Genomic DNA, 13,434 nt, shown 5'->3' with positions numbered 1-13,434 from the left:
GATGTTTTGATATTAAGTAATCTTGTTGTTTTGGCTGGGATGTTTGAATCATACTCCATAATGCTGATTTGATACTACACTTTAAAGTGATATCTATTTTATGTTATTCAATCATCTTTCCATATTTACTTTGGTCGGTGGATCGCTTCAAAGTAAATATCCTGTGGTATGTGCCAAGGGATTTGAGTGTAGTGCTAAGTAGATGAGCTTTCCAACATTACGAACCTTACCATGGGGCCGACTACTGAGGTTGAGCTCGTTGGAATCGGGATTACATTCAAAGGGACAATCCATGCTATCACAGCTCATAGATCCTCCAAAATTAACGTAAATTGATGTTTTGGTATTGAAAGTTGAAACACGTTCGTCTAAAAATATTGTGCGAGATCACAAACGATGGGTATGCCAGGGTTCAGGAGCGAATGGATGGCGGGCGCATTTCATAATATTTTAAATTGTTATAAATTGTGAATGGAAGGATTCAATCATAGGAGCAACCAAGCATGGGCTAATTGAAAAGAATTTATAATTACATAACAAGACCCTTGGGCAGGAGCAATTGGAGGCAACATATCCAACAAAAAAAGACAGATTTTAACTGTCCTATCAATAATAGAATGTCAAGAATGAAAATATGCAGCAATTGAGGTATTGGGAACAATCGGCGTATTTATAATAAAATATTGACTTAATTTATTTTCAACCATTTTATGATGTCTATCTTAACTTGTCAGATTTTTTTTACAAATATATATTTATAAAAGTATTTCCCAAATTTCTAATTCATTCACTGTTTATTTAAATCTGCCATTAAAATGTAAATCTTTGATAAGTTGTCACTATAAATATGCCAAACTCTATCAACTGCGCTTCATCTAAATATAGCATTGCAAAAAAATTACATATTGCGAATTCATATTCCCAAATTGGAAGAGCAACTACGAAATTTTTCACAAGTTTCCGTTGAACTTGTTAATTTCAAAAATAAAGTGAACACATAACCGAGGAGATTGTTGACAAGTTTGGCCGACGTAATGAGTGAACCACAAGCATAATTTAATTTATAAAATTGAGATGCATTTCGCAGAAAGATGAGATTTTGGGATTCTCCTGTTGGAAGTTTGGGAATGCAGAGAGCTCGAGGAATTTTAAATTTTAAATGGATGCCTTAGCAGAGAGTGTATGGTTCTTTGGAAGTTTTAATTTGAATTGCCTTTGAAGGAATGCATCTGGATTCATAGAGATTCTATGGGAGAAGTTTTTGCATATGGGGATGTGCAAGAATGCTCTGGAAGCACTTTTTAAAAGAAGTTAAAAGAGAAAGGAAATGTTTAAGATTAGTCAAAAGGGTAGTTTGAAAACTAATAATAATAATAATCGTTAGCGGAACAATCCAATTGGATCAGGGCCTTGAAGTGTGTTAGAACACTTCATTCAAGACCGTAAAGGTACACTATAGGAGGTAATGTAGTCAGCATTGCGCTCGCCTGATTATTACCCTGATTTGACTCAGGTACTCATTCACAGCTGAGTCGACTGGTATCCGACGTCAAATCACGATACAAATTCTGTCACCAGTGAGATTTGAACAACGAACGCTTTATGTGATATTACCCTTTAAGGTGATATCACTTTTATGATATTACCCCTGATATTACCCTTTAAGGTGATATCATTTGCAATAGCAGGTAGCTTTTAAAATGGAAGCCACAAATCTGATAGTCAAACGCCAAAGCCACTCCACTATAGATTTTCATATGAGCATCACTGGACAATCAAGGGACCGATCGACTTACAAAAACCGGCATCAGGAATCGTTTTATGGTTTTTCAACAATTTTGTGAAGAGTTGAGAGAATTTTAAATCTCAGACAGACAGTTTGAAAAGGTTCAAATCTAATCATGAGTAAGCACCCAAATATATCATTTTCAGGAAGCGCTTTGCGCTCTTCCGTTTATTTATTTTCATTTTCCTTCACATCAGTCTACCGTTGATTCATCCCTTCATGATCACTTCAATTCAATATAACACTCGCAGATAGATCCCATCAATCAACAAAAGGCATTATTCGATTAGTCACTCAGGCCAAGTTACTCATCACACTGCAATACTATATACAATATTTCATCATTTATTTCCCGCCGCAGAGGAAAAACTTATTGTCTGCAAAAATTCCCTTTTAAGCCTGCACCCCTACCGCCTGATGAAATGACGGAGCGTGGAAATCAACCGTGGGTTGCATCGGCGCTAATTGAATTCCATTAGTCGAATCAAAGTATTAAAACGCTCTTCTGGTTCAATTATTTAGACTTGGGCAGTCTATGTCTGGTTGTTGGTAGCTTTCTTTGAGCTCATATCAGCAGTGATATTTTTCCACGCTACAGTTAGCACGGGAAGGCCTTCATGGCGAACTTGAGGCAGATATGAGTTTTCGAATTGTGGTGCCTTTCTCGCAGATTTTCTCGAGATATGCAGTCGAGACGGAATATGAGAAGGGAGATTGGGAAAATTCGTAGATGGCAAATGGATGGATGGAGGGATTACAGTGATCCGGAGAAAAAATTGGTTAGAAAACGCATATTACATCTTTTCTTCTTATACTTTAGGAGGAAAAAAAGACTGAGCGTTTTTATGGGTCCACCTGTCTACTGTAATGTTTACAGAGGGTAGGTTTATGGTAACTGATTTGCATATAGTCGTTTGGAATTGATTTAGACTATATTACAATTTGGATCAATTTTTGAACATAACGTATACTCACTCGCTCATTCAATTCAATTCACATTCATTCATCTATCTATCAGCATTCATATATATGATCAAATTGGCAGGAAAGCTGGTGGAAATTGTGCTGATCCTCTTCTTATCGCTTTTTTCCATTGAAATTTATATGTCATGTCCCCAAGGAAATGTCAAATTTTTTGCCAAGAATATGGTCATGTTTGGTATCGTATGAAAGGGCTCAAACAATATTTGTTGTAACTGATCCTATTTCTGATAGTGGATGGAGCATAGGAGAGTGAGGGCTCAAAATGTATGCCCGTAACAATTCTCGTTCTCAGAACCTATCCAACCGAAAAATCTGAAAAAATCACAATGGTACACCTGTAAAAAATCTAGGCCTCAAAATACATCCCATTCCGATATCTGCTGAAATAAAGTTGATAACAGCATATTATCATATTTTAGGAATTTACCCGAAAACCCCAGAAGAACAAAATTTGGTACCGTCATAAGTAATAATATGATATACAATTTTGGAAAGTTTGAAAAAAATACAACTATTCTTAAGAAAATTGTAGAAGATCAAATTTCACGTGAATTTATCACAATTTAAGACATATATGACGTCATGATCACATAAAGTAAACTCATATCAATGGTGATGTGGGATATATCAAAGAACATTTTGATTTTTTAGCTATGTACGAACGGAAAACATGCATGGGAAATTTCTCATACAAGATAAACATAAAACTTTTATACCCGAAGCGCTCAGCTTTCGGTATTTCGACTTGCTTTTTTTATTGGCGCGCAGCAATAGACTTGTGAAATATTTTCACACTGAAGTCTACACAGTTTTCACTGATTTTGTAAACCTTTACTTCTACTCCCCTACCTATGACTGTAATATACTGTAACGCCTATCACAATATACAGGTATATCTCTTCCTCATCCCGATCCGTCAGTGTCCTTAGATAATTAATTGTCATTCCTTGAGGGTGCCTGTTCCCATGAATCAACTGCTCAAGTTGGTATCACATTAGGAGAGTTGAGTCTCTTATAATTTCTGGTTCGCCATAAAGGGCCGAAAGACAATCGCTGATCAAATGATTGCCTTCTTAAAGGCGAATTATACCTGAATATCGGATACACCATATCCTTATCATTCCATAATATTAAATCACATTTACGGCCTACTACTAAAAGAGCCAAGGACAATTTTCGTCCCATATCATATTTTTCTGGATGAACTATTGGACTACCGACAAATTAATTCCCCGTTCACTCCTGCATGTCATTCTTATGTTAAAGGTTGAAACGAAAAACTGCTGTCACGGAATTGGCATGTCACATGTTGTTTTACAAAGTTCTATCATCAAAGGAAAAGGTTGAAGGCTCTGGGGTAGGTGTCAACTACTCTGGTTTAGGTATATATGGTTGATGTGAGTGTGCAGGTTGAAGGTATTCTTCAAAAGTTACTGTTGTAACCCTCAATACACCACTCAGTGCTCAGCGCAGTTTTCTTCTCCCATAATTTCAGACAATAGGATAACAAAAGCTCTGGGCGTTGGTGTACGTTTGCACAGGTTTTACAAAAAGGATTGTTGTCAAATCCTATGCGGTGAAAATACCTCCTATAACTGTCGAGCCCGGTGATAATATACTTCTCCACGTTTGTACTTGAAGTAGGGATCAATCCATGGGATTAGTCGATCTCTCTAGTGTTTTTGCGCAGACTGACATACAACGATTTCGAGGCAACCGAGGCTATGTTGTTCAAACCTTCTCTGTTACTTTGGCCCAAAAAAATTTGGCGTTATGCGCGAAAATGTGGCAATTGCCTCTCCTTCTTCTTCGTTCACAGCTGAAATAGCTATCCCCATTACATCATCCTTGTATTTTTCGGAAATCACAATTGCTGTCTTCCACACAGTATGGAGTTGTGCACACAATATTCTAATATTATCTAATCCGTAGCACTAATCGCTATGGCATTCCGTCGGTTATGGTGCTCTCTGAACGCGTACTGGTATTTTATCAGGCCGCCTGTGCTCTCCTTAATTGGGGCGGTCTCCACTGGAGTAACTTGTCTATGCTTTATTGTGAATTCCATCTAAACACGATACTTTCTTACATCTGATCTGGCGGCTTTCGCAGCGACGTTCCTCTATAATTGTTGTTGAGTGTTAACGCACTCTCGTCGTCGAGGAAACCTTTCCCAACAGCTTTTGGTGATCCCTAATTTGGTCTCAAGAATCGATGTTCACGTCATTACATACTTGCTTGTTGGAGCTGTGATAAAAATCCTGTTGCTTTTGAGGGTCTGTCGTTCTTAATCATCTCACGTGCTAAACTTTTCGGCTGCTAGCACTTTTGGGTCCAGAAAGCTGATTGGTTAGAGCGCAAGGCTGTCATCCGGAAGGTAGCGGTTCAAATCTCACCGGTGGCAGTGGGATTTGTATCGTGATTTAACGTCGGATACCAGGCGACTCAGCTATAAATGAGTACCTGAGTCAAATCAGGGTAATAATCTCGGGCGAGCGCAATTCTGACCAAATTGCCTCCTACAGTATACTGTAGCGTGCCATTACGGTCTTGAATGAAGTGCGCTAACACACTTCAAGCCCCTAATCCAATATGGACAACTATTATTATTAATACTCTTGTTTCACCAGAAGCTCTTTAAGCTTGCTACCTCCTCCTCTAGTCATTTGAACCATCGCATCACCTGCTTCCGTTGCGTTCAGCCTTTAGAGAATCGTCTGATGATCGTTGAATCTAAAGTTTCCCATATCGTGCTAAAATAATCACTTGCAAGAGTGTTGCTGATAAAAGTGGATTCCCCTAATGAGGAGAACTTCCTTGTTTGCGAACGCATCGTCGAGTTGCGCCAGTAGCACTTGGAATTCCCGAAAATGATAATTGGTATTCGGTTGCTGGACTTTACTACCATCTCTTGTATCATTGTCTCTTACCCTCCAGTTAGGATATACAAAAGGTCGTAGCTGTTAAAAATACCCACCAATCGTTCTTCTGTGGCTGCTAGGAGCTTCTAGAACGGGTACTTTTCGCATTGCCAAATGACAGCCTTTTAAGGCTTACTAATCACTGCAACATAGTATTCTTTGCGCTGACTACGTCGGTAAATCTGTATAGTGAACTTCCTCCAATGTGTGTCCTATACCTGCATCAGTGCGCAGCGGGGTCTTTTTCCGTAGTCTTTTGCAGAATGGCTTCTTTCATTATATCTTCTGTAAGATTTTAACCTATCTTGGTTACTGATGCAGGCTCTAGTCAGATGGCCATTCTCCAGACATCTAAAACAGCCCATTGTCAGAAACTACCAAATTGAAAATTTCAATAGTGCTCCTCTATAATATCTAAACCTCGAAATTTCCGCCACCCCGGTTCTAATTCTAACCAAAAAAACGAAAAACTCATGGAAATGCCTTTATCTGACCTCTAGGCGTCAAAGGTTTTCCTATTTTTTTTCTTTGTAAGCTAAGTGCAACATCTAATATAGAATGTAATGTCACCAATATCCGTTGTATTGCCACGTTTGGTGATTAAGCCCTACAACTATGTTGATAAACGGTCACCAGTTAAAGCCTGACGTGGTATTGAGGCTTCTTCCTGGAAAGCTAACATCTGTAGAAATCAGTTTAGTTTGGTGCTCGTTGTAGATTGGATGTCTTCAAATGATTAAATCATCAAACCCCGTCTTTCATCATTGGTTTTGCGATGCTGAATATCGTCAGGTTATTCAAAGAATATTTCTGAAATTTGCGCAACCGTGTTGAAGGCTATGCAACGATTAACTTCTCTTCCCTTGATAGGTAGGTATATAAAAAAAATTGACTGAGGGTTTCGTCCAGGGCAGAGGCAACTCATCAGACGCTGCCTCACTTCTTCCTTGGGAGCAGCGTAACCGAATGTATCGACAGGTGCTTCTAACCCAAAAAAGAGGAGTCCATGGACCACAAGAGAGGAAGTAAGTTGCTTCCCAAGTAGTCCGGTCCGTCATCAAGTGGATGCGGACTCAGAACTCCCAGCATCCTCAACAAAAAAAAAGTAGGCGCATAGTGAGGTTTGTATTGTTGAGGTTTGAATTGTAATACAATGGACTTCGTGTTTCGAAACACGGTTCTTCCATCTCCGTAAACTCATCATCATCGTGGCACTACCGCCCGACGTCGGGCCCTGGCCGTCTGAATCGTTGTCCTCCAATTATTTCGGTCACATGACCGCGCCCTCCAATCTTGGAAGCCCAGCAGTTGGTCGGTGTCCGTATATATTGTGCTCTCCCATCGTGCTTTCTCTCGCTACGACGACACGTCGTCCGTTCATAACCTTTTTTAGGCATGCGATCGTCGCTCATTCGTTGACGAATTTCGCGACTTCTAGCTCATCATACAGTTCATAAAACTCATGGTTGTACCGGATGCGCCATCCATCACGGTCGCGAATTGCTCCGAAAATTCGCCGAAGGACTTTCCCATAGCATAGCACTGGTCGATTGGTTTTGTATACGCGGAGCTTCGTGTTTTTGTGCACATGCTTGGATTTCATTATTGGAAAGATCGAAAAGAAAGTCTTATTCGCTAGCTGTATTCGTCGGTCTCATTGGCGTCCTTTGACAGACTGCTACCCAGATATACATATAAAGCTGTCTACAAGTTCGATGTTGAAGTTCCCTACGTTGATGCTCGAATGAGCTGGCGTCGTACTTTTTGATTGCATCATTATTTTCGTTTTGTCCTCATTGATGCGTGGTCCAACTACTTTCGAGCAGTGTCAAGAGTATACAAAAGTTCCTCCGGGTCGATCAGTTTTCGGGACATGATGTTGATGTCATCTGTGTACGCTATCTGGATCCCGTTGGTGTTGGTATCCATTGCTCGGATAGCGTATTCGAGTGCGAAGTTGAAGACCGTCGGTGCCAGTCCGTCGCTCTGTTTCAAATCAGTACGTGTTTTAAAAGGATCAGTCAACCTGTTCTGGATCCTGACTTGTGAGATGGAGTTGGTCATAGATATCTTCGTCAGTCGTACTAGTTTTATTGTTATACCAAATTGCAATATTATGTTGTACAGTACTTCACGATCTATATTGTCGTATGCCTGCGCGAAATCGACAAGGATTTGATACACGACAACGTTATGTTCCCAGCACTTTTGCAAGATTCAATGTTCAATGGCAAAAAGCGGGTCGGTGGAGCGTCCAGGCCTGAAACCACCTTCGTACTCGCCAATGAATCGTTGGGCGTATGGTCTTATTCTATTCTACAGAATTTTCGTCAGTAATTTATAGGACGAACAGACTAGTGAAATGCTTCTGTAGTTTTCACAACGCAATCTATCTCCCTTTTTGTGGATGGGACAGATGATGCTCCTTCGCCAGTCTCCTCGTCTTCCCAGATTCTCAGCAGTAGTTGGTGTATCGCATTTAGTAGAACCATTGCACCGAATTTTAACAGATCGACTGCAATCTCGTTGGCACCCGGCGCTTTGTTTGATTTCAGTGACTGTACAGTGAAATCAATCTGCTGTTTGAGAATATGTAGTGGGGCCAGGATCACCAATATCGCCATCGATTTGGGCTACTTGTAAGTGGGCGCCAGGTGTCAGGTTCAGACTCTCTTCAAAATAGTACGCCCAGAGTTTATTGATGCTTTCGGCATTGCTGATGATGTTCCCATCTTTGTCTTGCAGAGGCTAGTCCAGGGCTGATAACCGTTCTGAATTGTATTGACTAGTTTACATGCTTATCTAGTGTTTGTATTAGCTAGGTTTTCATTAATGCTCAGCAACTGCTCGTCAAAATATTTCCGTTTCTTACGTCTAATTATTCTTAACAATGCTTAACAATGGCCTGAGTGCTCGGAGTTGCGGCTCCCCCCAGTAAACTAAAGTAAACTAAAAAGCTAATCATAGGGAACAGAAATCACCTAGCCCAGGACTAAGTTAGCCGGAGCGGAAGTAATCGTCAAAACCAAAAAAGGATTCTTCGCTACATATTCGTTCCCGCAATATAGAGTACAGTTTTCTATCATATTCCTTGGTGAAATATCGCAGAAGATTTATTATTCTTATGTTTTATTTTAGATTTTATGTTTTGAAGGAGTCTCTGGAAATACAGGTCTTTCTAGTTATATGTGGAAAGGTTTTTCCTTTCGAGTTTCTAGGTAGGTTTATTCTTTGGCTGTGTAAATAATAACTTTTTTCTTTCGTCTACTACGAACTTTATTCAGATCCTTTGTTTGGTCAAGGGGAAGGAACAGCAGCTAGATATTGCTGGAAATACGTAGGTAGTGTGCTGATTTCTTTGTCTCCTTTTCGCAAATAATGATTCATCCTGATTTATTATAGTTTTCGGATTCGTAAGATCGACAAGCTCTCTTGCGGGTTTAATTTCCCACTGTTCCTGCATTGGTTAATGACATATACCTTGTGCCAAGTGAAGCTGTGCCTCTCCTGTATGATGCGCCGTGCTATAATGAATTTCCTGGCCATTTCCGCTTTTCTCTCGTGCTCTACCTGGAGCAACGAAACCAGTCTTTTCGATTGTCGTGTATACCTCTTCTCACAATTCGGATATGATAATCTATATATTCGCTGGATTCCTGCTTTATTTTGCGATCCTTGCCTGCGTGTATCTTACCTGACGGCCACCTTTAATCGTTCTTATAAGCTTTGACATAGCCGCAAAGTGTGTGACCCCTATTCTTCTTTTCCCTTCGAAGTTGTTGACAAGGATGCCAGTGCCCGTATTTCTTGGAGTTTCGCCTTTTCCTTATGAGACTTTCAAACATTGGGAATTGAACGCCGTTCTCCACTCTGGTGTCTATGAAATACTCCTATTCTTTCATAAATCTTTCAGTACTAAAGGGTACGGTGAACAATTTCTGGATCATTGTAAGGAAACGGGCCACTTTATATGAATGACAGTGGTTCGAATTTTGCGGAATCGTTCGGTGTGTGGCTTTCTATAAATATCAAAAGAGATCCCTTTTCTTCTTAAATTTAGAAGTGGTAGTTCTCCATCGTCATCTCCATTGTAAATCTTAAGTTCCGATGTACCTCCTTCACTTTTCCTTGTAGAAAGTGTCCAGATTTTAAGAACCATGCCTTTGCACAGTAGATCATTCTCAATCTTGTCTGTGAATATGTCACTTAAAAAGGCGAGCATTGTGTTCCCCATTGCCACCCTTATTGTTCCTTTGTAGAGCTTCCCTGTCAAAGTCAGGAAGCTCTCTGACATGCACATCCCCGTAAGTTTCATGAGCATTCCCGTTTCACGTTTCAACATCAAGGATGTGGGACTTTTTCTTAGAAGCCACTCCACCAGATAAAAAAGCGCTTCCTTCCTGCTTGAAAACAAGTCCTCCACATCAACTAGAATTACTTGTTCATCCCATGTCGTGAATTCCACATCCTTTAGCACATTTGGTACCCAAAATACGTTTAGGGATTGTGACAACTCGGAAAATATAACATCTCCCATTTTAGAAAGAAATTAATTGATCTTAGTAGAAAGTGTGGATAAAATCAACGCAATTGAAATTGAGGTTTGACGATTTCCGCAGCTCCCACTGCCTCATCATTGACGGCGTATTGTTCGAGCACAGAGTTTGCAATAAGGTCAGTGAGGTTTCAATGGGCCGACACCGTACGACAGTCAGATTGAACAGTTTGTGATCAGCAGTAGATCTAAAAGTTGTGTTCCGGATGTGCATAACAAGAGAGGCGCTTATATCGGCTGTAAAAAGTATCATCATTTAAAGGTCACTTCTTCAGTTGCGTGTGGCGTCCGCCGTTCCTCGTTGGGTTGGGGAACACCGACCCCCAAGATCAACTTCGACCCTTATATGATTCAGTTATCGCTTAACAGTGAGAGGGCTATCTTGCTGATTGGACGACAGATCGCTTGAATTATCCGCTTGAGAACAACCCATTGGGTCGTCTCGGGCGTTGTTCATGCCGTGCCTAACGAATGACAAGATCTGGCTGCCAATGGAATCACGGAGGATCGTCGCTGGGAATGGTGACGAACGTGAATTCCGGAAGTGCAGGTTAACGTGCGCCGTGGCAAAAAGCAATTCCATATTGCGCTGGTTAGGGAAGCAAAACCTGCCGTAGATAGTAATGATTCCAGAGTTGTGCTTGTGGTCGCAAATCATTCGATGGGCGTGAGAGGGATTCACGATGATGAGTAGCTGAAGAGGTGAAAGGTACGCTGCGCCACCGTTCTCAACCGCTTCATATTCGCTGAAGTTCCCCCTTTTGTAGATGAAATGGCTAGCCACATTAACAGGCAGGTATGAACTAATTTTCCGAAAAAATGAAATTGTCTTGCCTATCAATGTACTCAAGCGGTGCAAAGCCGCTGGCCTCGACAGCCTAGAAAGAGGTAGGTAGCTTATTTCATTTATACAGAAATCCTGACAATCCAAGATTTGTCCCAGAGAATGGAAGGAGGGAATGATCGTTAAGATTCTGAAAAAGGGTACCCGTCTTAAATACAACAATTTCCGCTTTACCTGCTTTTCATCGATTTCGAGAAAGCCTTGAACATCGTGAACAAGGAGTGTATCGGGCGTGTAGGAGGGGCATTCCGAAAAAAAACTAATAGCTATTATCCGAGGTACATATGATGGCGCCAAATGTTACGATCTGCATATAGGCAAAATCTCAGAGGAATTTGAAGTCTAAAGCAGGGTTCACCAAGGTTGCACTCTGTCATCAATATTATTTCTCCTTGTTATCGGCAACGTTCTTTATGCTGCCTTGTCCGGAGGACTTGAAGGGCTTTATTGGACGATGATTAATTTTTCTAAACACCTCGACTACAATGATGACATCTGTTTGCTCTCTCACCGGGTCATGCGCCTTGGCCAAATAACTCTGGGTTTGGAAAGAAGGACAGGTAGAGTTGGGCTGAAGGTCAACGCTAACAAAGCCAAGCTTCTAAGTCTGACGAGTAATCTCACTTTTTCTATCTGAATTAATGGAAACGAGGTTTTTGGCGACGGTGGCACCGAACTGGATGTTACCCGACTCATTAACGGCGCTAGATCCACTTAGAATAGACGCCGTAGCTCGCCATGCCTTTCTTTTTTTAGCTCTGGTTGCACGTTGGATATATTGTCTACAGGCTTCGTTCTTTGCGTCGAATGATATTCTGCATTCATCGTCAGAGCAGTCACTTCGCGTTCGCCGGGATTGGTATCCCACGACCTCCTCTGCGACTCCTTTGATGGTGCCTTTAAGTCTCTCCAGAACCCTGTACATTTCTCTTGCTGATATCGTGTACTCTAGGTGATGGTTTTCCTTTAGGTCGTCTGTATATTCCTGCGCCATGGCATTACTCAGGAGTTTATCAGCTGCGTAGATTTTGGTAGAGCTGATTCCTGATTGGCGCACTGAGGAGATTCTGCATCTAAATTGCGGTTTGCTCCTCATTTTTTACCAATGACGACGTGGTCAATTTGGTTGACGGTATATGCGTCTAGTAATTTCCAGGTCTGTTTGTGAATGCGGCGGTGCAGGAATCATGTGGAACTTACGACAAGATGCTACTGCTGATGAAGTCAATTAATTGTTGACCCTTATGATTGCATTCCTCGTGGAAGCTGTGTCCTCCAGTGGTTCCCCGATGACAGCTTTCGCTTTCGATTTTCGCATTAAAATCCCCCAACAGTGTTTTGACATCATTTGTTGGGAGTGAGTCAGGCGTGCATAACACTCGTCTTTCACTACATCTTTCTTGACTTTAGTCGGAACGTGCACGTTGATGAGCCAGAGGTTGAAAAAATGAGTCTTGATGCGAATCGCACACAACCTTTCGTTGATAGGTTTGGAATTGGTAACATGTCGTTTGAGTTGTTTGCTCACTAAAAATGCACTCCAAACTCCCTATCACCCGATGGTTTGCCACTTTTGAAAATTGTGTGCGAATTCATATCATTTACTCCGTTACTAATCCAATATGTTTAGTGGGCTGCAATCATGCTCAATTTGTAAATCTCGACCTGGTGAAGGGGGGCCTTGACGGCTCCTGGTTTGTTCAGGGAGCGTACATTCCAGGATCCGAAAGAATAATCCGTTAGACGTTTGCTTGGTCATTGTCGTTTATCCGTCCAATCCGAAGCAAATGTTTCAGGTTTTTTGACATGGAGTAGTTTTTACAGGGATGGGTTGTCGGCCCATTGCCAAACCTTATCCAGGGGTGGCCTCGGTGATATTAAGGCATTGTGCTCACATCCAAAACTGTTTGAAACGCTGGATCACAAGCTCTGAAGCGAATTCGTATCTTCATTATTGAAGTTGTCAATAGGGTTCTACCATTTCAACCGAGATGCCAAATTCTTAGCCCCACTGATGTATGGATAAGTTTGCTTTTCGCCATTTGAAATTATGGATATCTCTATCCTCATACATACATTTCTCCATCTTATCCTTTGCCCATTTTGACAGTCTTTAGGTGAGATTCAAATAGGAAACCTCCGCCCTTTATTTGGTCAGACCGCTATGACCTGAGTCGCTGCTGCTTCCACTAACTTAGTTAGCTACTTGTGAATGATAGCACTTAACTAAAGCTCTGACTATCTGATTTTGCATTTAGTTTGCTAGGAAATCAATGCCAGTTCATTTTAATAAAATTCCAATAGGGCTGTGCTCTCTGTGATGAGCCCTCAAACTTCGAATAGA

General features: G+C 41.1%; 1 protein-coding gene across 2 annotated transcripts in view; it reads left to right on the top strand.

The window, feature by feature from the left end:
* LOC119653566 (neurogenic protein mastermind-like) overlaps positions 1-13,434 on the top strand; it is a 304,044-nt gene that overhangs the window by 89,690 nt on the left and 200,920 nt on the right. The window lies entirely within an intron of this gene.

The sequence above is a fragment of the Hermetia illucens genome, chromosome 4 (assembly GCF_905115235.1).
Source record: "Hermetia illucens chromosome 4, iHerIll2.2.curated.20191125, whole genome shotgun sequence".
NCBI lineage: Eukaryota > Metazoa > Arthropoda > Insecta > Diptera > Stratiomyidae > Hermetia > Hermetia illucens.
This window is presented reverse-complemented; position numbering and strand designations above follow the sequence as displayed.